General features: G+C 37.0%; 1 protein-coding gene across 1 annotated transcript in view; it reads left to right on the forward strand.

Annotated features, from left to right (window-relative positions):
* IQCH (IQ motif containing H) overlaps positions 1–27,912 on the forward strand; it is a 242,877-nt gene that overhangs the window by 15,738 nt on the left and 199,227 nt on the right. The window contains exon 2 of the mRNA XM_012658125.1: positions 25,270–25,390. The gene's annotated coding sequence lies outside the window, so the exon portion shown is untranslated. The remainder of the gene's footprint in view (positions 1–25,269; positions 25,391–27,912) is intronic.

Here is a 27,912-nt window from a genome sequence, read left to right on the forward strand (position 1 = left end):
TGTAGCTCATTCAAATTTTGTTATTTTGTTTGATATTCCTGAATAATCTAGGACCATAATTTTAACAAGGAAGAAATAATTTACCAACAAAAAGAATTAATAGAGAAATTTTAAATATTTTATGGTAGGCTTACCACTAGAAAAATCAAAAGCAAACAACAGCACAATATCCACTTCAATGGTGTATACTCACATAATATGCAAATATTTAAGAATATTATTCTAAACCTGAAGCAAGCAGAGACTAATCCTTTATGTCAGCAATATAATGAGAGGGAAAAATATGAAATGTAGATTTGCATTACGGGATCTCAGAGCCTGTGCCTATCTTTGCCATTGACTTGCTGCTACAGTGTCCCAAAGCAAGGATTGTACCCTTTCTGTGTTGTGGGGTTTTCTTAAGAGAGTTAAGGGTACTGCTTCATTTTAACTGGGAAATTATTTAATTTGAGGTCATTTGTAATACTGAAAGCAATTACTGAGGTGACATCTATACATTTTTTAATACATTTTTAACCTTTGGCTTCTCTCAAAAGCTCTTAAATGTATAACTTTTGTGAAATCAAAACTAAAACTAAGATTAATTTTAGGAAACTAGTGTAATAGTCTCATAAATTAATCTTCCAAATTTACTACATAGACGTTTTCAACTGCCTACTTTATTCATGTAACCCTGAAATATATTTTCGGTTTCCTTATATGTGCTTTATGTTATACTAACAAGTTTGTTTTAAGAGCACTTTATCATAGAAATACTTTAATAGCCTAAGAAATAACCTGAAAGTTAGATATTTTTATTTCTGCTGAAACTTTATTTAAAATGTCACTGTGAATAATGTGAAAGGGTTTTTATCTGCTTCCCATGAGCCCAAAGCCCTTGAAATAAAAATATTGTTTCTCTGGCTGTACGGACAGAAGCAGATTTCTCTTTTGTTGTTGTTGGTTTTCCTCTTCAATCTAGAATTAATATTGGCTTAGCTGGCGGAGTGCTGAGGCTTCGTAGCCCAAGGCAACTGCTGCATTTCCTGCAAACTTTCTCTGATGAATATCGAAGTTTTAAAAGGTATACCTCTAGATTTAGCGAGGATTATGCTATGCTTTGTGAATCTGAGTGAAGATTCAGATTTAAATAGGGAATTCAAAGTTACATCCAAAATTCGGGGCAGAATTTTAGTCATTTATTATATTTTTTCTAATTTCCAAATAGAATGAATGCCTCGGATATTGTATCCACGTACTGTGAGCAAAAAGGATTTGGGAAAGTACTTTGCCTTCTGTGACATATAGATAATATGTATTCATTTACTATATTAAAGATCCTTTTTTTTCTTTCATAAAACTTGACTCCAGAGCTATTTAAAATTGGATATACATTATACATATTTTGCTCAAACTATTAGCCTTTTGATCAAAATATTCAATTGACTCTATCATTTTATGTTGATATAGACATATGATGGTATTAACTGAAAAACAGTATTTTCATTTTCAATTTATAAAATAGGAGCATTGTACAGAAAGTCCTGTGAGAGAAGTGTTCAGGTATTTCATTTTAAACAATCGTGTAGAATATTTGGGGATAAATACAATTGTGATTTACCACTTACAAAAATGTTTTTTAAGCACTTGCACAAACTGGAGCAATATGTCTAGCATTGTGATGTATGGTTAATCAGAAAAGCAATATCAAGGCTAATTGTTTCAGAACTACTCTAAATACTCAAAGGGGATTATTATTTGGCTGCTGAGGGCCATGTGTTTTCTTACTTCTTATGAAACTCGATCAGCTTGTCAAAAGCCAGAAAATAATCTTAGGCATTTTTGACAAAGCAAATTTGAATATATAGCCAATTTACATTATTAGTTCTCTAGAAGTTGGTATTTTCTCCATCTTATGAAGTGTATCCTTCCTGATAATAAGTGGCTGATGAAAAGATTTTAGTGCATTGAGAACACATATAATCCTCACCACACACCCTCATATCACAAAACTGACCTCAGAATTTTATATCCTATGACTCTGTTATGTGAAATCAATTTGCAAAAAAAATATTAAAAGTGAAACTCACTGATGATTTTTTTTTCAATATCTTAAATCTGCCAAATAGTAACAAACAACCCTCTAACATATTTTTGAGTAGATCCTTATAGATATTCAGCGACAAGAAGAAATCCCTGGTACTGTTAACATTTACTCACTGACATCTAGTTCCAGTTGGATTTTATAATGCAACACATTAAAAGATCTACAGAAAATTTGACTTTGATTTATCTTTTTTTAAATAAAAAGGGTTTCTTAAAAGGCTTGAAACATGTATCTGTTAGCATGAATTTTAAAAGAATGATTATGAATGCATAACAAAATAGCCAAACAAAACATTGCTTTGAATTGCTGCACAAATAACTCTGATTATAACTGTTATGACCTAGAAAAGAATCATAAAAACATTTTTCTTTTTAGCAAGATATGAGTGGCTGTAGAATTATATCAGTTCTTTGGTCCCACTTTCCAAATAAATAAATATATAATGCAATGTAAACTTAGAACCTTTTATTTATTCATGAAGTTGAATTTAATACTATTATGATTTCTAGATTTTATGAGTCATACGTTATGCAGTGTTTTCCACTAACTTAGTTGGGTAGCAACCACACTTCACAAATCATAGTTTCATTCTTTACTGTTTCACTTGGGGTGTATATAGTAATCTGTCTCTCACTGAAAGCATATTCATTTCTGAAATGATAAAGTAATGGAAAGTGAGGCAATTGTGTTAATGTCAAATGATTAGAAGAAGCACCAGAAGTAAGGGGTGGGGGTGAGGGGGAGGTGGAGAAAAAAGGACGATTTCAAAACATGATTGTGTTTTAAGCCCATGCATATGGCCACAATTACAGTCACAACGTAATTTGGCAACGGTAGCAGAATTAGATTTAAACAAATTGATGTTACACTGCAGTAATTCAGAATGAGCTTGTTGCATTTATAAACCATAACAAGAAGCAGAGTGAATTAATAAAGGCTTCTTGTCACTAAAAATAAAAAAGGGAATAATTGCTGAGATGGAGTTAACTTAACAGATGACTGTAGTCAGCATCCTTTCAGCCTAGATATGGGAAAGTGAAGGTCACCCCCATCTCAGATGACAAAGAGGGAACATTTTGTTGGTAAACAAATTAATCTTTTGAAAGGTCGCCATTTGTTTTAAGTTTTTATCCAGTTCTTGTCATCTGGAATCAGAGATTGACTGTCATTTCACTAGGCAGGGGTGCAGTTGAAGCAGACAAAGCTGCTTCTGTACATATCAGCATTCCTTGACAAAACTCAGTGCCTGATTGTGATGCTATGGGCTGCTGGTTTACAGCTGTCTCCGGACAAGAATGGAGGCCCACCCCTGAATTCCAATAAGATGGGCCTGCATATTCCGCCTGCTGTAAGCTGGCCCTCTGCCCACAAGTAAAATGTATTGTAGTTCAAGCCAGCAATTATCTCTTTTACTTCCTTCTGTGCTGCTTCTGTTCCCTTTTTCCAAAAACAGATGTGGGTATTCACTCGAGTTCTACATCTATTCTTTCTCACACCTGCCGGGGCAGAATTTTGACAGAGGTAGAGTTTGAGGGAGCCAACAGACAACAATCAGATGTAATTTCTTTGAGAGCAGTTTAAAAAGAAAACGTTGATTTTTCAGGAAATGTGGAGTCAGCATCTTGGTCCCCCTCCTTTTCCCCAGGAGCGTTTGGTAAATTAAATTAGTTGAACAAAATGAAATAGCTTTAAAGACATTCTGAAATGCCATATCCTATTAATGACACACAATCATTACCCAAGGACTGCGATGGCATGCACAACATCCTCACTTCCGTCATTTAAAGGGAGCTTTCTCTTCAGGTTGCTTAGAAAGAGTTTTCGAAAAAGCAATGACTTTTCATGTCCTTTCTGATTCGCAGCCTATAAAATGTATTCCACCGATAGGTCCGTGGTGGTGGCAGCGGAGGTAGTAGTGCAGTGCCTTTGTATGTTCTTACTATTCAGAATTTCAATTCCGCGTGGGTGTGGAGTAATGGGAAAGCTGGAGAACGTGATGTGGCGTTGGCTGGTGTATGGCTCTCTCACAAAGCCCATTGCTCTGGGAGTGGGGAGAGGCAATGAGAGGCTGCTGTGCCCGCATCAGATAGCGTTCATAAAAAATCTAGCTGTAGTGAGTTCTCTAACTTCTTTAGACTGCTGTGTTTCTTGACCTCCTGTGCTAAAAGATCCTCCATGCATTTCCGAATCAACCGTATGTTGAAAAGCGCTTTAGCACTTCGCACAGTGATTTCGGGTCAGACTGCCTCGTGTGAATCCTTGCTAGATAGGGACCTCCCAGAAATAGCCTCCATTTCCTCATGTAGAATGTCCTTAGTAAGAGTATCTAGCTCATAGGATTGTATTTAAATGAGATAATTCCAAGCACTTAGCAAAGGTCCTGGTACAAAGAAGTGCTCTGAAAAATATTAGTTATTACTACTGGCAATTCTCACATATTGTATTGTGCCATTATTTTATACTGTCATTTAAAATATATTATTGTTGGGGTCTGGGGAGGGAGCCAGAATATTGCTGAGGTCCCCTCCAGGGATACTATTTAATATTTTATATGATTATGTCTTCTTCCACAGCTATGAGGATAGGGACCTTATTGTCTGTTCTGTTTGTGTGTTTTTCAGATCCCCCACTGCACCAAGCAGTGTTTTACACGTAATAGGTACTAAGGAGAGGACTAATTTGTCCCCTCCTCTGTCCAGTCTCTGCTTTGAGGCTATATAGCCTAATGTCGAGCCTTGAAGTGAAGTAATGATTTTGCTGGCCCCTGGTGGGCCTGGTTGCACTGGGCATCCTCCCACTGGGCCATCTCATAGGATTTTACCACTACTGAATTCTTATTACAGCCTTGCCACTAACTAGCTGTTTCCAAGGGCAAGTTACTCTACCTTGCCCATTCTCATTTTTCTGGTTTATAAATGGGGGAAGCTACATGGGGAGGCAATCTGGTGTGGTGGGAGGGATTTGGAGCCAAGCAGATTAGAGTTTGGGTCCTATCTGCTATTTTCCAGTTATTGAGCCCTAAGTAGTCAAATTAACATTTCAGGTTCTGTAAAGTCAGGATAATGATGCTTACTAGACAAGGGTGTTAAGGGGATTGCAGATAATATATTAATACTGCTAGCACACAGTAGGTGCCTAATAAGATTCTTGCCTTTCTGAAAAATGAATTAGTATTTAAAATCTCATACTCCTTCTCCCTTATTTACACCTGTGCTTTCAAGAAAGATCTGATTCGATTCCTTTCACACTCTAGTGTAAATGAGTGATTGCACTTAATGCTCAGGTTGTCAAATTGTGGCAGAGAACTCCAGTGAGTTTCAGAAGGGTTGTAAGTGTTTAATTTGCATTTTATTTTTATAGTAAATATTAAGTTATTTTAAGTAAAATATACTTAAAGATGCTAAATTTTAATGCGTTAGATCATCAGTGGGTTAATTTGTGCTGTCAGGTTTACTCTGTGTGTGTGTACATTTGAATTTTCTATAAAGGTGGTTTTTATTAGATAGGGCGTAGCTTTGTACTAGTCATGTTTTGAAATTCAAATCTGCTCATACACACTTCTATAATCATACAAATAAATAAGCAAAGATTAAATGAGCTAATACATGGAAAGGTCTTAAATAGTTCCTGGCTTCTAATAATCATTCAATAAACATTAACTGGTATTAGTATTAGAACACCTGTGTACTACCATCAATTAAAAGCCAGGCAAGTTCTCTGGTGCATACTTTTGGCACAGCATAATAATTAACTGTACAGTTACAGTATGTCAGGATTTTCTCCATCTTGTGCAGACAAAATAAAATACGTAAATAAATCGTATGCTGTGATGGATGTAAGACCACAGTTATTATTTATAACTCTTGATTTCATAATTTGCCTTCATCAAAACAGCCTCATTGTTTCTAGTGTTGATTTATAGTTATATAAGTATACCTAGAAATATATAAATACACTTATATAATAAATATATGATATAAATATTTATATAGTAAATATATAATATAAATACACACTATATTTGTATAATAAATATATACATATAAATATACTATATATTTATATTATTTTATTATATTAAATATATAGTTTTAATATTTAATTAAATATATATTTGATTATATATTAAAACTATATATTTATATTATTTATATACAAAAATCAACATATAAAATTATACTAAATTCTTATAAAAGTTATATTTATTTATATTTTCATTTGGAAAACAGGTTCTACTTACTGCTGGAAATAAATTTGAAAATCTTTGGCATAGAGCATTTAGCTCTCCCATGAGTATTTACTTTTTAACAAGAGCAAATCCTCTATTAATTAAAACAAAGGAGTTAGGCTCTGTTAAGGGATTTCAAGCATGAGTAGACAGGGAAAAGAAGGATTTGGGGGGTCCAGGAAGAGAGCCTTTGCACTGCTCTGAAATCATTGCAGGTCAGCAGCCACCTGCTAAAAGGACCAGGCCTGCTCCCTTGTATGATTCACTTTTCAATTTGTGCCTTTTCACTTTGTGACTTGGGCTTTGGACTTGAGTATTTGTTTCACTCCATACTAAGAAATAGTGTTTCTAACCTCATAATTTCCCTTTGACGAGCCAAAAACTAGGTAGACAGAGGGGCCTGAGTCACATCTATGATAGGTTCAAGGCACAGGGGTCCATGGATAGAACTGTATTGTAATGTAATAGGTTCCCATGTATTTTATTTTATGCATTTATAAAAACATTATTCTAAGAAGGGGTCCATAGGCTTCACCAGACTGCCAAAGGAGTCCATATGCCCCCAAAGTTGGAGCTGTCTATGACAGATCTTTTCTTTCACACAAATCTCCAGTGTGGGGCAAAGTATGTATCAGAACAGAGAAGTATCCTAAAAACCCTGTATGCTTTATGGATTAAATATTTACTTCTCTTAGTTGATGGTGTAGAAAACCTACCAAAAAGTAGATATATCTAGACATCCACCCCAGATTTTTGTAAGAATCACATCTTCTTCATAAGTAAAAATATAAAACTTCATGCTTTTGTCTCACTATTGTTGCTTTTCTGTTGCAAGGAGGAAAATGGACTAGCTACAAAAGTAGTAATGCTTGCAATAGTATAATAAGTGTTGTGTTTAAGAAGAAGCAAAGGAAAAATACTATAGCAAGTAGCATGATAGCATTAGCCACAAGAGAAATGGGCCTAATGGAATTGTTTTTATCATGGCCCCAGTTAATTATCTACTGAGAGGTACTTGAGACGATTAAATTCTATTGCTGTGTTCTCCAATATTCTAACCCATTATACCTTAAACTGTACTTGAATTCAAGTATACATTCTTAGCCTTTTAAAACCTCTTTGGTAGAACAGAAGTAAGTATCCATAGAGTGATTCAACCTATACTTTTTTTAAAAGCAAACCCTCTGAATTACATTACACAATGTGTAAAGTAAACTCAGAAGATATTTATTTAGAGGCAATTCCTCTCAGGCTGTAAAGTTGGGGCAATATGACCCCAAAATACCAGATTTATATAATCTTTTGACTTCCATCTCTATTTTCAACAATAGCCTGAATAGATCTGTTAACAGTGGGCAACTAAGAGGTCTGAAAGCAGCCAGGCACACGTTTGTGGAAAGAGTCAGAGGACTTAGGTTTCAGTTTTGCTCTCTACCACTGCTATAAACCAAGTTGTCACAGGTATGTCACTTAGTCTCTCTCTAAAGACTGAGATTCCTCATCTGTGTACTGAGAAGATAAATTGGCTTGTTCAGAGTCATCGTCAGGGCCACAGCCTTGATTGTGTGACTCCCAGATTAATGCTCAGTTGGTTCCTTGTGGAACTACCAGTCTCTCAGGGTGATGAGCATAACTGAGGAATGGAGGCAAGACTTAAGGTGGGCCTTAGAGGAACTGATGGCCATGGCTAAAGGAGAGGGGGTGTCCATTTTTAGCATTAGAAGAATATAAGAAAAGGCAGAGGTTGAGAATAGTGAGAGTAATGGAAGGTATTTTAGAGCTTTGCCTAATCATCCTGAATTTTTACAAAGAGAAAAAAAACAAAAGATGTGGTTGGATGAGAAGGCCAATTGATAGATGGCTTGGAATGGGCCATTGAAATCTAACTGTGTGATCTCAGTCTGGATCATAAAAGGAGGGGCTTAAGGCAGACAGCTTCTGAAATTAGATCACTTCTTCAGCTGTTCTAACTGAAGGGCAGCTTTAGAATTCTTCAATACAGTCTCTGTCCCTTGATGTCCTCATTGGTTATTAAACTTTATTTCCTCTCCCTATGTCTATAATATAATGGTTCTTTCTTGACTAGCACTATCTCCTGAACTTGTTAGACAGTAACTGCCTAATTAGAGTTCTACAGGCAGCACCTCTCCCTGACCATTTATTTACAGACAACTCTCTGTCCCTTTCAGATGAATGGCCACTCAGAACTGGCCAATCTGGCTGGATGGCTGGGATTTCCTCTCTTACTTTCTGTCCTAATGCTGAATACCCACTGCTACTTAGGATTCTACCTGTAGTCCCATCCCCAATCCCCACTTCTCACCTCTCCCTCCAACATTAGCCCAAAGCAGGACTTGTTGGGGCAAGAGTACTGATGGCAAGAGAGAAGGATAGAGAATACGAGTGGTTGATTCCTCACAAACACGTTCTGCCCGCCTCCCCTATTGCCAGTCCCCAGCCTCAGCACTGGACAGAATGAGCTTCCTCTCCCAATCTCACCTTCTCATCATCTCCCTTGTGGTCCCGATCTGCCTGTGCACAGAAATGCCCAGGAGCCGATCTTAGTCTGAGTGTTTTCTGCAATATGGGCATGTTTCCAAATTTGTCATCTCTTTGCACTAAATGAAAAAAAAAAAAAAAAAAGGAAAAGTGTTTACTTCTCAACTTTTTCCCTTGTGCAGGAAGTAAAAACACTTAGAAAATGTCCAAAATGTTCTTATTTAAAATAGAAGTCACAACATATGTGTGCTAGGGCAGGGCAGGTAATAAATGGGTGTAAAGGTGAGCTCTACATTACTGGAGTGCTGAACTGGAGATAGACCCTCCCTGCAGCAGGCAGCCATCTCAGCTCTGGCCCTTTGTGCTTAGGTTTTCAAAAGAAGCTGGAAATTCACGTCATCTCTTTTTGTGAAACCTCCTGATTTTTAAATGTTTGCTCAGATAATTTTTTAAAGACCCCGTATAGTTAAAAGAAAGTATTCTTCAGGCTATACCTGTCTTGCAGTTCAATAATTTGCATCCCCTGCTTTAGAAACAGGAGAAGGTATGGTTTTTAGATATGATACTACTGGTGTCTTGCAGGGAGCTGGGTGGCAGCTTACAGCCCTCTAGAATGCTATTACTTTAGTGCAGCTCAAGGTATAATCTCAACTTTATAGGATTAGAGATTTGATTTTGCCAGAGTCGATCGATCTCTTGGGTGCAACTGAACTCACAGGAGACTGATACACAAACTGGAATGCCACTTTATGTATTCTAAGGAGAACTATAATAGGCAAACAGACCTGAATGTTCAAGTCAGCCTGATCTGACAAGCATATTTTCTCCTTATTAGAAAGCTATGCAGAAAGCCCAGTTAGAAAGCTGCTTAGTGAACAGGGAAACTGACGAAGGGTAATTAGCTGGATAATCTTCAAGTTGAACAGCATCATACATTTATAATCTGATGCATCCATCTGTGAAGCTACACCTGCCAAAGGGATATGAATACAATCCCTGTAAAGTGAGTGCTTCATGGATACTGAGAAATTCTGACTCTCCAATTCAACTTTTTATAATAAATAGCTACTATCTGCTTGGGGTTGACTATGAATTATATTGTACTGTGATAGTTCCTTATGTCACATTAATTCCAAAGAATGAGTGATATTATCCCCCATCTTAGTGGTAAAGAAACTTCAGCTTAGAGAAATTAAGTTACTTGCTCCAGTCATTCAATTAGTCAGTAATAGAACCCAGACTTAAATTCTATTTGAATTAGAACTTATTTTCTTAACTATTGCCTTCCTTTTTACTAATTTCCTCCTATAAAAGACCAACTCACTTTCAGCTGATGTTTTGTGTCTTTGAGAGCACTAATTAGACTACATTCCTTTTTGGAACCCGTCTTTTAAATCAGCTTATAGATGGAGCTGACCACATTGAGCATGTATCTATTTTTCAAGTTTTAAAACTCAAGAGTTGGTGTGGGGAATTGCATATCTCCTTGTCACTTGTCTATACTTCCTTCCTAAGTAATTACATGATGCAGAGAATAAGAGAAACTTTGGCTGGAACAAACAGAATGTATTAGAATGAGAAAGATAAGAAAAAAGGCGAGAGGGAACCAGTCCACGTGAGAAATATTCTTGGGAGATTTATTGGTAAGAAACCCTGCTTGCCCTATCTCCCCACGTTCTCCAATCCCTAAACCACTAGGAGTCACTTAGAACATAGGAATTATCCTTTCTCCATGTGTAGCTGGTGAGAGGCCCAGCTATATCCAGTGATTAGGTTCAGATGTACTAATACTTCCTAACCACTTTGTTTAAATTGTTCCTAAGAAAACTCTTTTCTCAGTTCCAAAATGCCCTTTTCCATTTCTAACTTAAGATGGGGCTGACCTTTATAGATTATCAAGGAAGAGTTGTAAAGTGAAAACAATGACCTAAGAGACCACCAAGAAAATATTATCCCAGCATCGTCTTCACTCATCGAAGGTGTACGCTATACTTAATACTGGGTTAGTTTGACATAACCGTAATGGGGGGGGATTGACTTTTTCAGCAAAGGATTTTCAAAACTGTAACCCTCTTACTTGTGGAATTATCATTTCATCTAAACATTGAAATCCCAGGGGAAGTACCTGTCACCATCTTTCTACCATCTTGGATTTAGTCTTCCATTTACCCATAGTTTCAAGTGTAGAACCTAGACTTTAATAGAAGGGAAGATAAATCCCTCAACAACCTCCATTTCCTAATCTTGAACACTTGCAGGACACCTGACTGTGCCTCTGCTCCAGGCTGCGTGTTAAGGTGAAATGTACTACCTGCTCAGGAAGCACTGCCTAAGTGATAAGCAATAGCTAACCTTTCTGGGGGATTCTCTGAGTTGGGCATGGTGTTAAATACACTTTACATGGATTATCTCATGTAATCTTCACAGTAACCCTAAGAAGTAAGCACTATTACTACATATGGGGAAACCGACGCAAAAAGCAGTTAAATAAAACTTGCTCAAAGTCACACAGCTATAAGTCAAAGGGTCGTAATTCAGACTCAGCCAGTCTGACTTCCAAGCTGGCATTCTTTTTTTTTCTTTTTTTTTTTATTTCAGCATATTATGGGGGTACAGATGTTTAGGTTATGTATGTTGCCCTTCCCCCCCCAAGTCCGAGCTTCAAGCGTGCCCGTCCCCCAGATGGTGCACATCGCACTCTTTGTGTATGCATATACCCGTCCCCTCCTCCCCCCTTCCCCCTGCCCGACATCCAATAGATGTTATTCTTATATGTGCACGCCAAGCCTGCATTCTTAATCCTTATTTTATACTACCTCCCAGGCAGCTTTGAGAGTGGTGATTTTGACCTGCATCTCAGGGGCAGATCTTGGGGCCCAGTCAAAAATTGCTTCCTTAGTGGCCAAGGAATTTGATGGAGAAATTTCTCTGCCCTGGTCTGGGATAGAAGTAAAAGATCAAAGTACTTAGTAAGAGGCTATATTAACTCAAAGACTAGAACTAGAAGAGGAGCTGGTACTTTTAAGATGGAAACTTTCCCCAACTAGATTGCAAACCCCTTTGAGGACAGAGACCCTATCTCTAACACCAGCCTGGTCAGGAGCCAGTATAAATTTGCTGTTGATTTGTATGTATGTGATTAATGACTTTGAATAACAACTTGTTAAGGACCTGTGTAATTGAGTTAGGCTGTGTTAAGCTAATTTAAGTAATGAAATACCAGGTACCTAATTTGACTACTTTTGTAGATAATTCTCTTTTTGGCCATGAAAATGTCTTTCCAGATATCTTCAGGTAGAATTAATTTTTCCTTGCCTAGGTCATCCTAGCATAGCATAATACGATCTTTCTTTCTTCCTTTCTCTCGCCCTCCCTCTCTTCCTTCCCTCCCTCCTTCCTTCCTTTTCTCCCTCCTTTTCTTTTTCTTTCCTTTTTTCTTTCTTTCCCTTTTTCTTTTTTCCCTTTTCCCTCTCTCTTCCTCTATTGAGGACCAAATTACCTAGTAATAGTCTTAACATAAAAAGGGTGGGACCTAAGTAAAGAAAACCCCAAAACTTTAATGAGTGACATCAAAGAACACTTGAATAAATGGGTAAAAGGCCTCATTTTTTCCCTAAAGATGATGAATGAAAGTGAACTTTTCATACCACTTATTAAAACATAAGATAAAATTACAATAATTATAATAGTATTTATTCTATGGGTAGAAAAATTAACAGATCAATGAAGTAAAAAAGGGAGCATATATATTGACCTTATTATTAAAAAATAACTTAGAATGTAATAAAGGTGACACTATAAGTCAATGGGAAAGGAAGGACTTGTTAGATGAATGGTGCCAAGTCACTTGGCTAATGATTTGGAAACAACATTAAGTTAAATCCTAAACTTGTATTCTATACCAAAGAAAACTCCAGATAGATTAAATTAAAGTAAAATGTTAGGAAAGAAGAACATAAGAAAACCATAAAGAGAGAACTATCTTTCAAGTTAGTTAAAGGAAGATTTTTTAAGCACCATAACCTCATACAGTATTGACAATCCTCATCACAAGAAAAGTCCATGTTTATATTGGGCTCCAATCCTAGATCTGTCATAATTCCTATGTGAGTTTTTTTGGGGGGCAAATCACTTACACTCCTTGGGCCTTACTTTGTTCATTTGTGAATTTAGGTATTAGAGCAAATCATCTTTAAGATCTCTTCTAGTTCTTACCATTCATAATTCTGATTCTGAGTAAAATCTGTTTTCTTCCCCATTTACGACGACCAACACGTGACAGGCAAGACAGAAAAGCAGACCGAGTGAACTATTTTCTATTCTGATTGTGGAAATAAGATTCACAGGAGGTATTAATGTTTTAAACTTTCCATTTGTGCATTTAACACAACATTTGTTATATGCCATTTATGTACGCAACAAAACATACAACCTGCCCTAGGCACTTTTGTTATCACTTTTAATTCTCAGACCATGTTAGAAGTATTATTACTCCCATTTTACAGATAAGAAATTCAGAATCATAGAAGTTAAGATATATGACCAAGTCATATAATTAGTAGGTGGCTCTTCAAAATTTGGAGATATAGTTTCCTTTGCCAATCTGATTCAGAATCTAGGAAAATTATTCTAAGAGAAATTGTGCAAAAAGAACAAACTCTTACACACATATAAAATATTAATGTGATCTGATTAGTATTCCTTAAAAAGTGGTTTCATTACTAAATGACTTAATGTTGTATTTTTAAAACAAACGTAATTCGAATTTGGGGTTAATTCCTTTGTTGACTTCAGCAAAAATACCTGAACTGTAAGTGTTCTAGCCTCCTTTCAGGTTTGCTTAGACATCTCTTCCACTGGCTTCACTGATACAGCGTAGAAATTGTGGCAAAGCCCAGGGGAGTTATTGAAGTAGAAGTCTCAACAAGAAGGGATGCCAAATTAAATAAAAAGAGCCCCAGCAGTTCTGCAGCTGTGTGCCAACCCAACTGCTGCTGTGAGGTAAATGAGGACCAAACTTCATTTCACTTATGACCGCAGCCAGTATTTAAACAAAATGCCTAGAGATTGACACACTGTTCTATAATAAGGGAATAAATAGCAATAGCAAAAATAATTATAATAAATGATAAACTCATTCACAAAGACTTTCTTAGATCTTGGCTGGAAGACCATCATTTAAACACATTTCTCTCATGTGGTCTGAAGAATACACATTTTTTTTCTTGTGTGAGTTGTAATCGAGATGTACAGACAGTCCTTATCATTCTCTGGTGATTAATTTTCCAGATTAAAATTTCTATAGGAATGCCACAAATAAATGCTATTAAACATAGCACCAAAAAAAAAAAAAAAATAGCAATAAGAAATGAATTACATTTTTGCCAGTCTAAATTCATCAGAAATTTCTGGGTCCAGTGTGTTTCAAACTCCTTTGAAGAAAATTTTTATGTAAAATCAAATTATTACTTGTCTTTTAACTTTATAAAATGGTATGCTATTAACAAATTATAACAATATAGTTGTTAGCAATGTATTAATCCTTGGATAAGTTTTTTTTTCCAAAATATATCCCAAAGAATGCTGGTTCTTTGGGATGTTAATAGGTATTCCATGAAAGGTGAGTTTTGAGGCCCCATGAAACTGGGGAAAAGTGAAGTTAAAGGGAGTCAGACTGGTTTTTATGCCGTTAGACCCCCTGAAGTCACTAACAGGCTGATGTGCATTAAGAATCTTTAAGAAGAGGGAATGCAGTTAGCAATGTTTCCCAAACTCACTCAGAACAGCTCACAGAACTATATTCTGAGGAACGCACTTTGGGAAATTTTGCTTGGTGTTAGATTTTATTTTAACTATTTTAATGGAAAATTTTCTAGACTGTATTACATACTTTCCTTCCTTAGTCACATTTTACTGGAAGTTAATATTTTCTTGAGGCTTGCGGCATCATAATAAACTCTATGTGATGTGCTGTACAGGGTTTGTGAGACATGCAGATGCTTGCACCTTAGATAGCTGCAGTGTGTTCAAAATAGTGTTTCTTCTGGAGTCTCCTCCATGGTCATCTCTATTCACCACATTCTTTGAGTATCTATCCACAATCCCTGTTGCTACTTCTGCTGCTAACTACTCTTTTATCATCCCAAGACCCCTCCCAGCTCTGAAAACCATGACCCTCTGTGTGCCTTTTCTCTTTCTTTCTTTGTCTTTTTTTCCTTCCTTCCTCTTTCCCTCCCTCCCTCCCTCCCTCTTTCTTTTCTTTTCTGTTATTTTTTTGGGGGGGGTGTCTTATCTCTTTTCCCTTCAGGCCTTTCCTGTCCTTCTGGGCTTTGGCAACAATGTGGCTTGACTTCTATTAGAAGGAGAATGTCAACACTGTTTTCTCCTGGTTATTGAATCCGCCAATCTCATTGCATGGAATTTTGTTTCTGCTCACACTTAGAAACTTCATTTAGTTCCATTTCCATATCTACACCTATTCTATACAAGATACTCTGTAAGATTTCAGTCTTTTGAAATCGATTGAGACTTATTTTGTGGCCTAGGATATTATTTATTTTGGTTAATGTTCCATGTGCATTTGAAAAGAACATATGTCCTACAGTTGTTGATTTGTAGTGTTCTCTAAATATCAGTCAGGTCCAGGTGGTTCATGGTCATGTTCAGCTCTTCTATATATTTACTGATTTTTAAAAATCTACTTGTCTTACCAATTACTGAGAGGAAGACTTTAAAATCTTCAACTCTAATTAAAGATTTGTCTGTTTCTTCCTTTGGTTTTGATAATTTTTGTGTCAGTATTATTAGAGACATACACATTTATTATTGTTGTGTTTTCTTGGTTAATTGAGCCTTTCATCTTTTAAAGAAAAATCCCTTTTCTGTCTGATAATACTCCTTGTCTTAAAGTCAATATTGTCTGATGTTAATATATTTACTCCATCTTTCTTTTTCTTACAGTTTGCATGGTATAGCAATCTTTTTTGTTGTTACTTTCAACCTGTATCTTTAAAATTAAAATGCATCTCTTACATATGTATATAGTTGTGTTCTGTTTTTAAAATTCAAGTGTGATAATCTTTGCTTTTTAACTAGAGTGTTTAGTCCATTTCCATTTAATGTAATTATTGACATGCTTTGATTTAGAACAAACATCTTTCTATTTGTTTTATACTTATCCCGTCTGTTTTTTGTTCTTCATTCTTTGTTTTCTGACTTAGTGTTACATAATTTTTAAAAATTTTTTAATATTCCATTTTAATCTCTTATTGGCTTTTTAACTATACTTATTTGTATTATTTTTAGTGATTGCTATAGGAATTAAAATATCCTTAACTTACTAGAGCTTCTTTGGAGTTGATATTGCACCCGTTCACATAAAATGTAAGGATTTGAACTACAGAATACAATACCTCCTGATCTTTTGTGCTGTTGCTGTCATGTACTTTACATATATTATAAACTGTACAATACATAATAATTTTTTGTTTTAAATAGTCAATTGTCTGAGAGAGATTAAGAGAAGAAATATATATAGTCTTTTATATTTACCACATAGATTTGAGTTCTCATCTTGTGTCATTTTCTGTCAGCCTAAAGAACTTCCTTTAAGCATTTCTTGTAGCTCATGCCTGCTGGTGACTGTTAGGGTGGGGAGCTCACGGAGTGGGTTGGAGAAAGAATTCTCACACAGAGTTTAGAATAGAAAGAAGTACAAAGTTTGTTTCCCCAAGAAAGAAAAAAGAAAGAGGGATACACACACACACACACACACACACACACACATACACATACACATATATACATATATATCTGTATTTTTATATATGTATATATGGGGAGGCAGGGGCAGAGGTAATGGCCACGTCACACAGAGGAAGGAAGGAAGTGCCAGGCAGAAAGGCCCAGCAGCTCGGTGCTTTTAAAGGATAAAAAATGGCTTTTCTTTCTCTGTTTCAGCAGACTGATAACAGAAGCGGCAACAAAGTTGTTGCAGGTGTTCTTTATTTTCTCTTTTCTCTGTGAGGCCAGGTTATCTGAGTCTTTGGAATTTGTTTACAGGAACGTAGGCAGAGAGCAGGAGTGGGGCGTTTGTACTCCACTATCCACTAAGGGCTCTCAAGGCTGAGAAAGAACTCAGAGATACCAAGTTAGACCACAGGTGTTTTAATTAAACAAAGGGTAGTTGTGAATTTTTTCCTTCAAAGGGGCATTATGCGCTTTAAGTTTATTTCCCTTACTTTCTGTTTGATAGTTTTATCTTCCTCTGTTAGGTTGTTAGGGTTAGGGTTAGGGCTCGAGCGATCCTACTGCCTCAGCCTCCCGAGTAGCTAGGACTACAGGCATGCGCCACCATGCCCGGCTAATTTTTTCTATATATTTTTAGTTGTCCGATTAATTTCTTTCTATTTTTAGTAGAGACGGGGTCTCGCTCTTGCTCAGGCTGGTCTCGAACTCCTGAGCTCAAACAATCCGCCCGCCTCGGCCTCCCAGAGAGCTAGGATTACAGGCGTGAGCCACTGTGCCCGGCCTAAAATCCCCTCAAATTTAAAAAGTAAAACAAAATTTCAATTTTTTTCAAAAGTGGTACAGCCTGAGCGAATTTAATATGTCTATTTATGCTGAAGTGAGAGGCCCCACTTGAGTAAATAAAAATATCTTGTATTATTTTCCATTTTGTGATCTAAGATCAGCTCCTACCATATGTCTGCATTCCAGTCAGTAGAATCACTAGGTTCCTATACCACTGACCAGAACCTTGTCACTAAGCCACATGAAGCTGCAAGGAAGGCTGGGAAATGTAGTTTCTGGCTGAGTCGCATGTTGGAGATCAGCCAGCAGTCTTTGCCATACCTGCCATTCTTTGTCTGGCTGTCTTGAATTATGTGAGTTCAGAATTATGAAATGCCTCCAGGAACAGATCCTTTATATAAAATTCAGTTGCCCTGTAGATAGGAGTTTCCTGCTTTACATAAGATAAAACTGAGACTCAGAGAAGTTAAATGACTTACCGCCCTTGCACATTGCTAGTCAAGTAACAGCTAGGACTCAAATCCTGTGCTCCAAGGCCAAGATTCTTGCCTTTATTACGGATGCCTCTCCAGGGAATTTTTCTTCTGTCTCCAAGAATGCTGGTAAACCTGAGTCTGAGAGAAAGTGAGACCCCTTTACTTAGTACATCTAAGTTAGGGCTCTAATGTGAGGACATAGGGGTAGAGCTGGTGACCTAAACTGTGCTTGGCTCTAAAGATTCTGAAATCAGGATGCAAGAAAGTACAGTTTAAAAAAAAACACTGGGGCCGGGCGCCGTGGCTCACGCCTGTAATCCTAGCACTCTGGGAGGCCGAGGCGGGCGGATTGTTTGAGCTCAGGAGTTCGAGACCAGCCTGAGCAAGAGCGAGACCCCGTCTCTACTAAAAATAGAAAGAAATTAATTGGACAACTAAAAATACATAAAAAAAATTAGCTGGGCATGGTGGCGCATGCCTGTAGTCCCAGCTACTCGGGAGGCTGAGGCAGAAGGATTGCTTGAGTCCAGGAGTGTGAGGTTGCTGTGAGCTAGGCTGACGCCACGGCACTCGCTCTAGCCAGGGCAACAGAGTGAGACTCTGTCTCAAAAACAAAACAAAACAAAACAAAACAACACTGGGTCATGAAGCAGTGATGTGCATTTTCAGTTCTGCCTCTGAAATTGATTAGATATATGCTCTGGTTATTTTCCCTTCCTGGCTCTTAGCTTCCTCATCCATAATATGGGGAGGAGGTTTGGAGCAGGATTGCTGAATATGATCATGAAAATTGTGCACAAATATATAAGCAGAATATTCTGGAGCAAAGTAGAGAGGCGCAGCATACCTCCAATCCAAACCTCTCCCGAACCCTCAAAGGAAGGATGGCCTCCCCCTCAACTAGGTAGAGCAAACCCTGACATAGGATGTTTATCAAATCTCAGGAGGGAAAGAGAGCCTAAATATTTTAACAAAGACTGCATACCTCCTCAAAAGCAGCTTCCCCCATCCAAGCCCTCAGGTAACAGAAAGGTAGAAAACACAGAATACTTAGTTCTCACGTGTTGTAGGGAGAGATCACACACTGGTACAGATAATGGGAGAGGAGATACTACATCGCAGCAAGGAGAATATCTGGTCAGAGCTGCCCAAGTATGCACGAGGGAAAAAGGAATGATGTGGTCGCTATACTGATTTACTGTGATCTTTGCATTTTCTTCATGTCAGTGTTTCACTCACAGCTAACAAAAGAAAGGGAAGAGAAGGGAGGAGGGCGGGAGAATCATGGGCTGCAAAGACAAAGCCTAACCTAGAAAAAACATAACTTGAGTAACAGAAGGAATTTTCTCACAATTTCTTCACATTATAGTACAGCCTGATAAGAACATAAATTAAGTAAAACTAGAGCTCAAACATGAGATGATAAAAATAGCAGAATGAGATTAAAAAGGAGGTTGCAGATAAACAAATTGAATACCAAAATACTTTATGGAGCTAATAAACTATAAATAGAATGTACAGAACAGACACTGCCGAATATTGAAATACTGACATAGAAAAAAGACTAGTGCAGTAAATACAGAGGAAAAAAACAAGGGAAGTTAATTAGAAGAGAATAGATATACATATTACTCAAGTACAGGCTAAGCTGCTGTAACAAATCCAAAAATACAATGACTTCAATAAATTAGCTTATTTCTCGCTCACAAATCAGTCCACAGGTGAGAAGTCCAAGGCTGGCAGGACAGCTGTGCTCCCCATAGTCATTCGAGATACGGTTCTTTCTATCTTGACACTCCATCATCTCTTCATTCCAGTCATTACAGGGTATCCTCATTCCAAGGGTGGAAGCTCGCTCCTCTCCACACCCACATTTCAGCCCATAGGAAGGATAAAGGTAGTCCAGGGCATGCACACTGAGGACATGACCCAGAGGTCACACATATGACCTCACATCTAATTGGCCTGAATTTGGTCACCTGTCAACATTTAGCCACAGGGGATGCTGGGAAGTATAGTCTGTAATGGGATAGCCATGTGCTCAGCTAAAACTCAGGGTGTCCTATTCTAAAAGGAACCAGGAGAGAATGAATAGTTAGGTACCATAATATGAAAGATAAAGATGAGCCAACATTTAAGGATGCTTGGTGTCCTTAAAACAGAGAACCCAGCAAATGAAAGAGAACATGTATTCAATGATATAATGTAAGAAAAATTTTTCAAAGTGAAAGAACTGAGTCTGCAAGTGGAAAGAAAATACCAAATCCCAGGAAAATTTGATTTAGAATAGTTAACATAAAAGTATTTCCTAGTTAAATACTTGAATGTCAAAGACAAAGAGACATCCAGGCAGAAAAAAAGTAAATCACCTACAAGGGTATAAAATCAGGTTGGCATCAGATTTCACAACAATATTCATTGTAGAAGACAATGGTACATTATCTACAAAGTTTTGAGAAAAGAAAGGATGACCCCAGATGTAATTCGAATATGAATGGTCAGGGAAGTAAAGGACCCACGAACATGTTTTGGGAAGAACTGCTTGATAACCAAAGCCAGCCAATTAAGTGATCAATTAAAAGAAAGCGCTCAAGCAGAGAAGCTATGACAAAAGAACTGTTTGTGAGCACTGGACCCATTTACATGTATTAATAGAACTAATGCTAAACAATCTTTGCAATCATGGTATTAAAACATGTGAATGTTACAAATTTGGACAGTGTAAAAATAATAATACAGTCAAAAATTGGGAGATGAGGGAGAAGAGATGGGGGCTATCAAATATCAAGAGAGTTCTGATGTTCTCATCTTCCGAAGCTAGGATATGCTATCCAAAATAAAATCATGTAGTTAAAAAAAACTAAACATTTTTCATAATCACTTTTATTTAATTCTAGAATATGGATTCACAAACTACGACTTGGGGGCTAGGTTTTATAAATAAAGTTTCATTGAAACAGGCTGGGTGCAGTGGCTCACACCTGTAATCCCAGCACTTTGGGAGGCCAAAGCAGGAGGATCCCTTGAGGCCAGGAGTTTGAGACTATGCTGGGCAATATATTGAGACCCTGTCTCTACAAAAGAATTTAAAAATTAGCCAGGCATGGTGGCACATACCTGTATTTCTAGGTACTTGGGAGGCTGAGGCAGGAGAATCCTTGAGCCCAGGAGTTTGAGGCTGCAGTGAGCTATGATCATGCCACTGTACTCTAGCCTGGACAACAGAGCATGACCCTGTTTCTAAAAAAGAAAAAAGAGAAAGTTTCATTAAATTACAGTGTTTTGGTTCATTTGGGCTGCTCTAACAAAATATCATAAATTGGGTGGCTTATAAACCACAGAAAAAGCTCAAAGTCCAAAATCAAGGTGCTGGTAGATTTGGTCTCTGCTGAGGGCCTGTTTCCTGGTTCATTGATGGTGCCTTCTCACTGTGTCCTCACATGGTGGAAGGGGCAAGACAGCTGTGTGGGGCCTCTTTCATAAGGATACTAATTCCATTTATGAGGCTTCATCCTCATGATCTAATCATTTCCCAAAGGTCCCACCTCTTAATATCATCACATTGGTGATTAAGTTTCAACATATTAATTTTGGGGGAGACACTAACATTCAGACCATAGCACACAGCCTCACACATTCATTTACGTATTGTTTGTGCTGCTTTCCAATTACAACAGATATGAACAGAGCCCCCACATCTAAAATATATCAAGTGGCCCTTTATGAAAAAATTTGCCAGCCCTTGCAGAGAAATGTTTTTTAATTCAGAGGACTCTTGTGATAGAGAAATATTTATTGGAAGTTTAATAATTTATTAAGTTTAATCCAACCCTTTTTCCTCCTATTAAGTTCATGTTAAATTAAGTTTGATAATTAAGTCCTATTTTTATACAATCATATATCAATTACTCTAAAGATGTCAGGGATGATGGATTACCTAATGATATTCGGCATAGTTTCTTAAACTTTTGGCTTTTGTATTTCTGCCTTATTTGGCATCTTTATAATGAACATACATCATTTTTACCAAAATAATAAAATAAAATGTTTTTTTCTATTTGAAAACGCTGGAAGCAAATATACCAAAATGTTGACAATGGTTAAGTGTGGCTGATGGAAATGTAATTGCTGTTTTCTTCTTTAAGCTTTTCTACATTTTTTAAATTTTTAAAAAAATTTTTAAGCTTTTATAGAAGGTTTAGGCATCAAGTGATAAAGTTCTGAATTATAGTTTTGGAAATAATAATGAAGGACCAGTTATAAGGGACGTTGTTCTATTGACAATATGATTCTTTTATAATATGATATTTCATATCATATTATACAAACTACAAAGCATAATTCCAGAGTAAAATGTAATAAAAAACCATGACAAAAAGGAGAAACCACAGTAGATAATACTTGAATTCTTTTAGGCAATCATCACATTCATAAAGCTGTTTTCTTTAATGTGCACCAATCTCAATGTACCTTTCCAGTCTCATTCTCCCACCCAACCCTCTTTCTCACACACACCCTATACTCCAGACACGTAGGTCCTCACCTTCAGTGAAATCTTCATGCATTAATACGCTATTTTGCTTTGTTGCCACCTTTCTTTCTACCTATAATTGTATTCTCCTCTCCACCTAACATAATTCAATGTTTCCTTTAAGATGTCATTTAAATGTCACTTACTGTAGTACATCTCAACCTTGGCTGTACATCAGAATCACCTGGAGAGCTTTATAAAAATACCAAGGCTCAGGCCCCAGCCCAGCTATTCTGAATTAATTGCCCAGGGTTGGGGCCCAGGCAGCAGTATTTTTTAAAAGCTCCCCAAGTAATTCTAATATACAGCCAGGGTTGAGAGTTGCTGCAGAGCCTCCTGCAATACCAGCAGGCAGAGTTAATTACTCCCTCTTCCACGCTCCTATAGTCCTTAGCTTTTCCATTGCTCATGAAATTTAATGCTCATTGTATTAAAGTTAGTGTTATATAGTAAGTGCTCAGTAAATGCTGAAGGTCGTTACAGTCCTTCTCCCTCCAACCAGGCGTATGTGGAAGTGGTTATCCTTACCATGGGAATGGGACAGTGCAGATGTTTCATGTCCAGCAACACTGAGGAATCTATTTCTGGACACTGTAACCCTCCCCTCTGTTCTGCTATACACACACACACACACTCAACACACACAGAGACATCCCACTCCCTTTTCAGCAGAGTTCATCGGTCTGGCTTTTACTTTGTTTAGATTGTTGCAATTTAAAGAATTAAAGGAGGCAGCATTATGAATGTCCTGATTGCCTGACAGAATCCAAACATCACCTGCCTTCTGTCCTGTCCTTTGTGTCGTCCTTTACATTGTGTTTTATGTTGGATCCTGCTACTTTAGCTTTCAAGAGCAGGTTGTCAGGTGTTCTTTGTCAAAGGCTTTCAGAAAATCCAGATAAATTATGCTCTGTGCCCTGAAACTGCCAAACCTATATTTTACATCTTCACAGTGTTTGACAATTTTATTTAAGTTGAATCTTTCTCTCTTCCTCCGATTTACCTTTGCCTCACTGACCCTGATATCAATCAGACAAGTGGAAACCCTGCCATTTTTGATACTGAATATCTTCAGCTACGTATGTGCCATTTCCAGATCCTCAGCCACGAATGTGTCAGTCGCTTTGGGTGATTATCTCAGGCTTCCTGACTAGGAGGCGATCTGGGAAAATACTTGTATCTGGAGGTGAGGTGGGGAGAGGAGAGCTGAGGATGAGGGACAGCAACCAAGGTAGATCAACAAGATCAGAGTTTCATAAAAATGCCATCTGGCTACGAGTCCCTCATCCTCATTAAGGCAAGGTAGCGCCTCCCTTTCCCCTTCCAACTGACCTGGAAGGAAACATTGCACTTACAGTCTACTCTTTCCTATTAAAAATATGATTTCTTTTTATTATTTATTTATTTACTGAACATCATCAAAGGGTTCAGTGTTCATGGGATGGTGGCTGCCTTATGGTTACCACATGCTACCAGTGGGGGCCCTAACATTGTGTTCATACAGACGTTTCTCAGCCAAGAGATACTTACTTTGTAAAGTAATTTTTTCTGCCCCCCAATCTTGATGAAACTTTCCCTTTCTTTTTCCTTAAAGTCATCCTGATCTTGCTGAGCAATAAGGTGTTATACAATTGAGTCAAATGGCCAATCTCACTAATGTAAAATTGGATTAATCTTAAAATTGAATAATCTGTGCATATCTACTATACCATGTGACCTGAATCGACTAAGCTTTCTGTCTTGAATTTTTTTTTTTTTTTTTTTGAGACAGAGTCTCACTCTGTTGCCCAGGCTAGAGTGCCAGGCGTCATCCTAGCTCACAGCAACTTCAAACTCCTGGGCTCAAGTGATCCTACTGCCTCAGCCTCCCGAGTAGCTGGGACTATAGGCATGCGCCACCATGCCCGGCTAATTTTTTTCTATATATATATTTTTAGTTGTCCAGATAATTTCTTTCTATTTTTAGTAGAGACGGGGTCTCGCTCTTGCTCAGGCTGGTCTCAAACTCCTGACTTTGAGCAATCCCCCCGCCTTGGCCTCCCAGAGTGCTAGGATTACAGGTGTGAGCCACCGCGCCTGGCCTGAATTCTTTATTAATTAAATGGTAAACTATTACCTAGTTCCGTTGGAAGTTCTAAAAATTAATCACTGTTTGGAAAATTTAAATCATTTTATAAACACCAAACAATTGCATCTTCCCTGCTGAGAGGGCCTAGGTAATTCATAACCTCCTATAATAAAGGTAAAAATAGTATACTTGGGCAATACAATCAAATATGATTTATATGTAATACATATAATCTTTAAAATCTAGCAACCATTTAATAGAAACAATTCATATTTCATAACTATAATAAAAGCATTTTATGACTTTAGGAAAAGTAATTATCTACTATAACTGATCTGGACATGATGTGTTTATAACCATTTCTGAGATCTGCAAAAGAATCTACTCAGAGTTCATCTTTAACCTGTTAATATTGATTGATAAGTTTATCTTTAAATTCTACCATTTTTTTTAACCTCAAAACTCTAACATTTATTTCCTGGGAAATTTTTCTGTACAAAACTTTGCTGTATTCAAAACCTCCTCTGTTAAGATTCAGCACGTTTATATTGTAGTCATTAAAATTGAACAAAATCTTAGTGGTTCCTTTATTAAGTGCTGTACTGACTTTGTATAGTGGAAATCACAACGTGTTAATTGGATTTAACTAAGTATTTTAAATTACACAAACTCCTGACAGTAGTAGACAATAGCACAGGGTACTCATGAGCAATAAAATTGGAGCTGATATTGCTACTTTATTAAAACTTAATGAAACTATTCATAATCTTATTTATTGTTTATAAGATGGAAACTGTGTTCACTGTGAAGGCGAAAATGTCTGCTGAAAACAAATTTTTGATCATGTAGGTGACGGTTCAGAAGTTAATAAAGGGGTCCACCATATCCAATCTCACGGTTCTGCCATCTTCTCATCGCACAGATCCCTATTTCACCCCCATACCAGTCTTACAAGTGGATGCCAGCAAAGGTTGGTGATTTAATAGCTACTTTATGTGTTTAGGAAGATAAGGGGAAGAACATTGAGGTAGGATCTGGGACCTGAGTTTGGACTCACTCAACCAGTAATTCTAATTCTCCTAGGTGACCTCAGACAAGTCAGGTCCTCACACTGGCCTGAGTTTCTTCCTCTGTAAATCAGAAGGTTGGACTAGTTGATCACTAGAGTCCCTTCTACCTCTAAAATTCCTCATTCTATGGATTCAATATTGATTTAGATATTGTTATTACATATTAAAATGATTATTGTGTTTATGTGATATTATTAGAATTCATCAAGCTCCTGAGCAGATCATGATAGTATTCTGGTAGTATTCAAAAACTATGGCAAAGACCATCAATGGCCAATTCACAAAAGAGGAAATATAATGGTCAATAAACTTATGAGAACATATTCAACCTCTGGGACCTGGGGAAGTAAAATTTATAGTAAAAATAAAATGCTATGTTTTATTCATCAGACTGACAAAAATGTAGAAGTGATAATGTTAAATGCTGACAAACATGCGAGGATATAGACACCTTATGTATTGCCAGTGAGAATATGACTTGCCTCAGTCCTTGGAAAAGTAACCTTAGAGTATATATGAAAGTTCAAGTATGCATATGCTTGGACCCAGCAATTCCACTTTATGGCTTTGTCTTGTAGAAATAAAAGCACTATTTTTAAAGCAAAAAAAAATTTTATTTCAATATACTATTATGCAGAAATATGAAGCCAGAATTTATATAATTAGCATTTAAACTACGCATGTCTTCATCTAAATTCTAGTCTTGTGAAATCAGTGGATTTCATTTTTAAGCAAAAGGATCTCATATTTGTCTCGGTATCCTTAAGGCCTACAATAATATCCACCATTTTGTAGATACTAAATGTTAGTTGAAAGAATAAGTAAATCAAAGAGTAAGCAAATAACTAAGGACTGTATGTCCTAAGTATAACCTTCTGTACTTTTCCCTGCTATGTAATTTAATTGACTGAAGTGTTAAAGAATGCCGAAGTGGATCCCCTTTCCTGTCTCAAATACAACTGAGTGAGACAGTCTTTAATTACTTCTATCTCACTTTCTATCTGTTGTCTGGAATATTCAGGACTCAGATTTGGTTCCTAAGGGTTCTTCCTAGCATCTGGAGATTCAAAATTTTCCATCTTCTAGCTACTGTCTCCTCTTGTCTGCTGACCTCTGTCTGCTGGTGGTGGAGAACCCAGGAAAAATATGTATCTGAATTTGTTAACCTTCCACAAATGTAATCATTACTTCTCTAGTTATGGACCATTGTTCAGTAATCTTTGTGACATATGCTTTCTAGTTAACTTACGTAATATTTACTCCCTGGGAATACTGAATTACACCAGCAGAGTTCCTGTTTCTTGCTTTAATACCATTTTATATTCTTCCTGGGTCAAAGTAGGGTGAATGAAATAATGAATGAATGAATGAATCAATCAATCCTTGCTTTAGCAATAGACACACAAAAAAATTGCTAGAAATAAAGGTAAATCTATTAATAGAATCATGGCAACTGGTCCAGAAAAAAAAATCACATTTTCATCTCTAAATTATCTATGAGAGAACACATGACCTACCATAATATTTGTAATTAATAAAACAATTTAATCAACATATATTTGTTAAGTACTTGTCATGTGTCTGGTATTATGCAAGGTAATATGAGTGTCAAGAAACCATAAGCCACAGAAATGTACATACAGTGTATACATTTTTTAGGTATTCCTGATGTCCTTATATGTCATTTAAACCTCACTTCAGGTCTACACAAGTCCAGCAGGAGGTGAACTATTAATAACATCCAGAAGAGAGAATCATTTAGAAAAATATACTGTTAACTTCTCCGCTTTTTCTTGAATTATCTGGCCAAATCTAAGAAAGAAAGCTTTATTCCCCTCAAGTGAAATGTGTATCATTTTACAGTATATAGACCAAGTTTTCAATTCAGGCTCTGTGTGACCTCAGGCAAGTTGCTCTCTGATGTTAGAATAAACTCTAAGCTCTATGAACAAGGCATGCCTGACCCAGCCCTCACCTACGTCCCCATTCTCATCCCACTCGGCGCTCTCTGTGCTCAGCCACATGGGCTTCCTCTCTCTTCCTTATCAGGCCAAGCACATTTTCAGATCAAGACTTCACAAGTGCCTCTACCTATGCCCATAAAAGTCACTTCCTCAAGCACTTGTCCTTTTCCTTCAAAAATTACCACAATTTATAATAATGTATTTATTTGTGAATGTGTTTAATGTATTCTCCATCACTAGAGGCTCTATGAGGTCTCTCTGGTTCACCACAGTATCCTCCCCAGGCCCCAGAATAGTACCTGACACATGACAGGCACTTAACAAATATTGGTTGAATAAATAACAGAATAAATGAACTTCCAATTCCTAATTTATTCAACAGGAAAGTAAGAGTGTTATGAGGATTTAATAAAACAATGGTGTTAAAGGATAATTTTCGAAATCAGGTAAAATCATGA

The sequence above is a fragment of the Propithecus coquereli genome, unplaced genomic scaffold (genome assembly GCF_000956105.1).
Source record: "Propithecus coquereli isolate 6110/MARCELLA unplaced genomic scaffold, Pcoq_1.0 Scaffold573, whole genome shotgun sequence".
NCBI classification, from domain to species: Eukaryota; Metazoa; Chordata; class Mammalia; order Primates; family Indriidae; genus Propithecus; species Propithecus coquereli.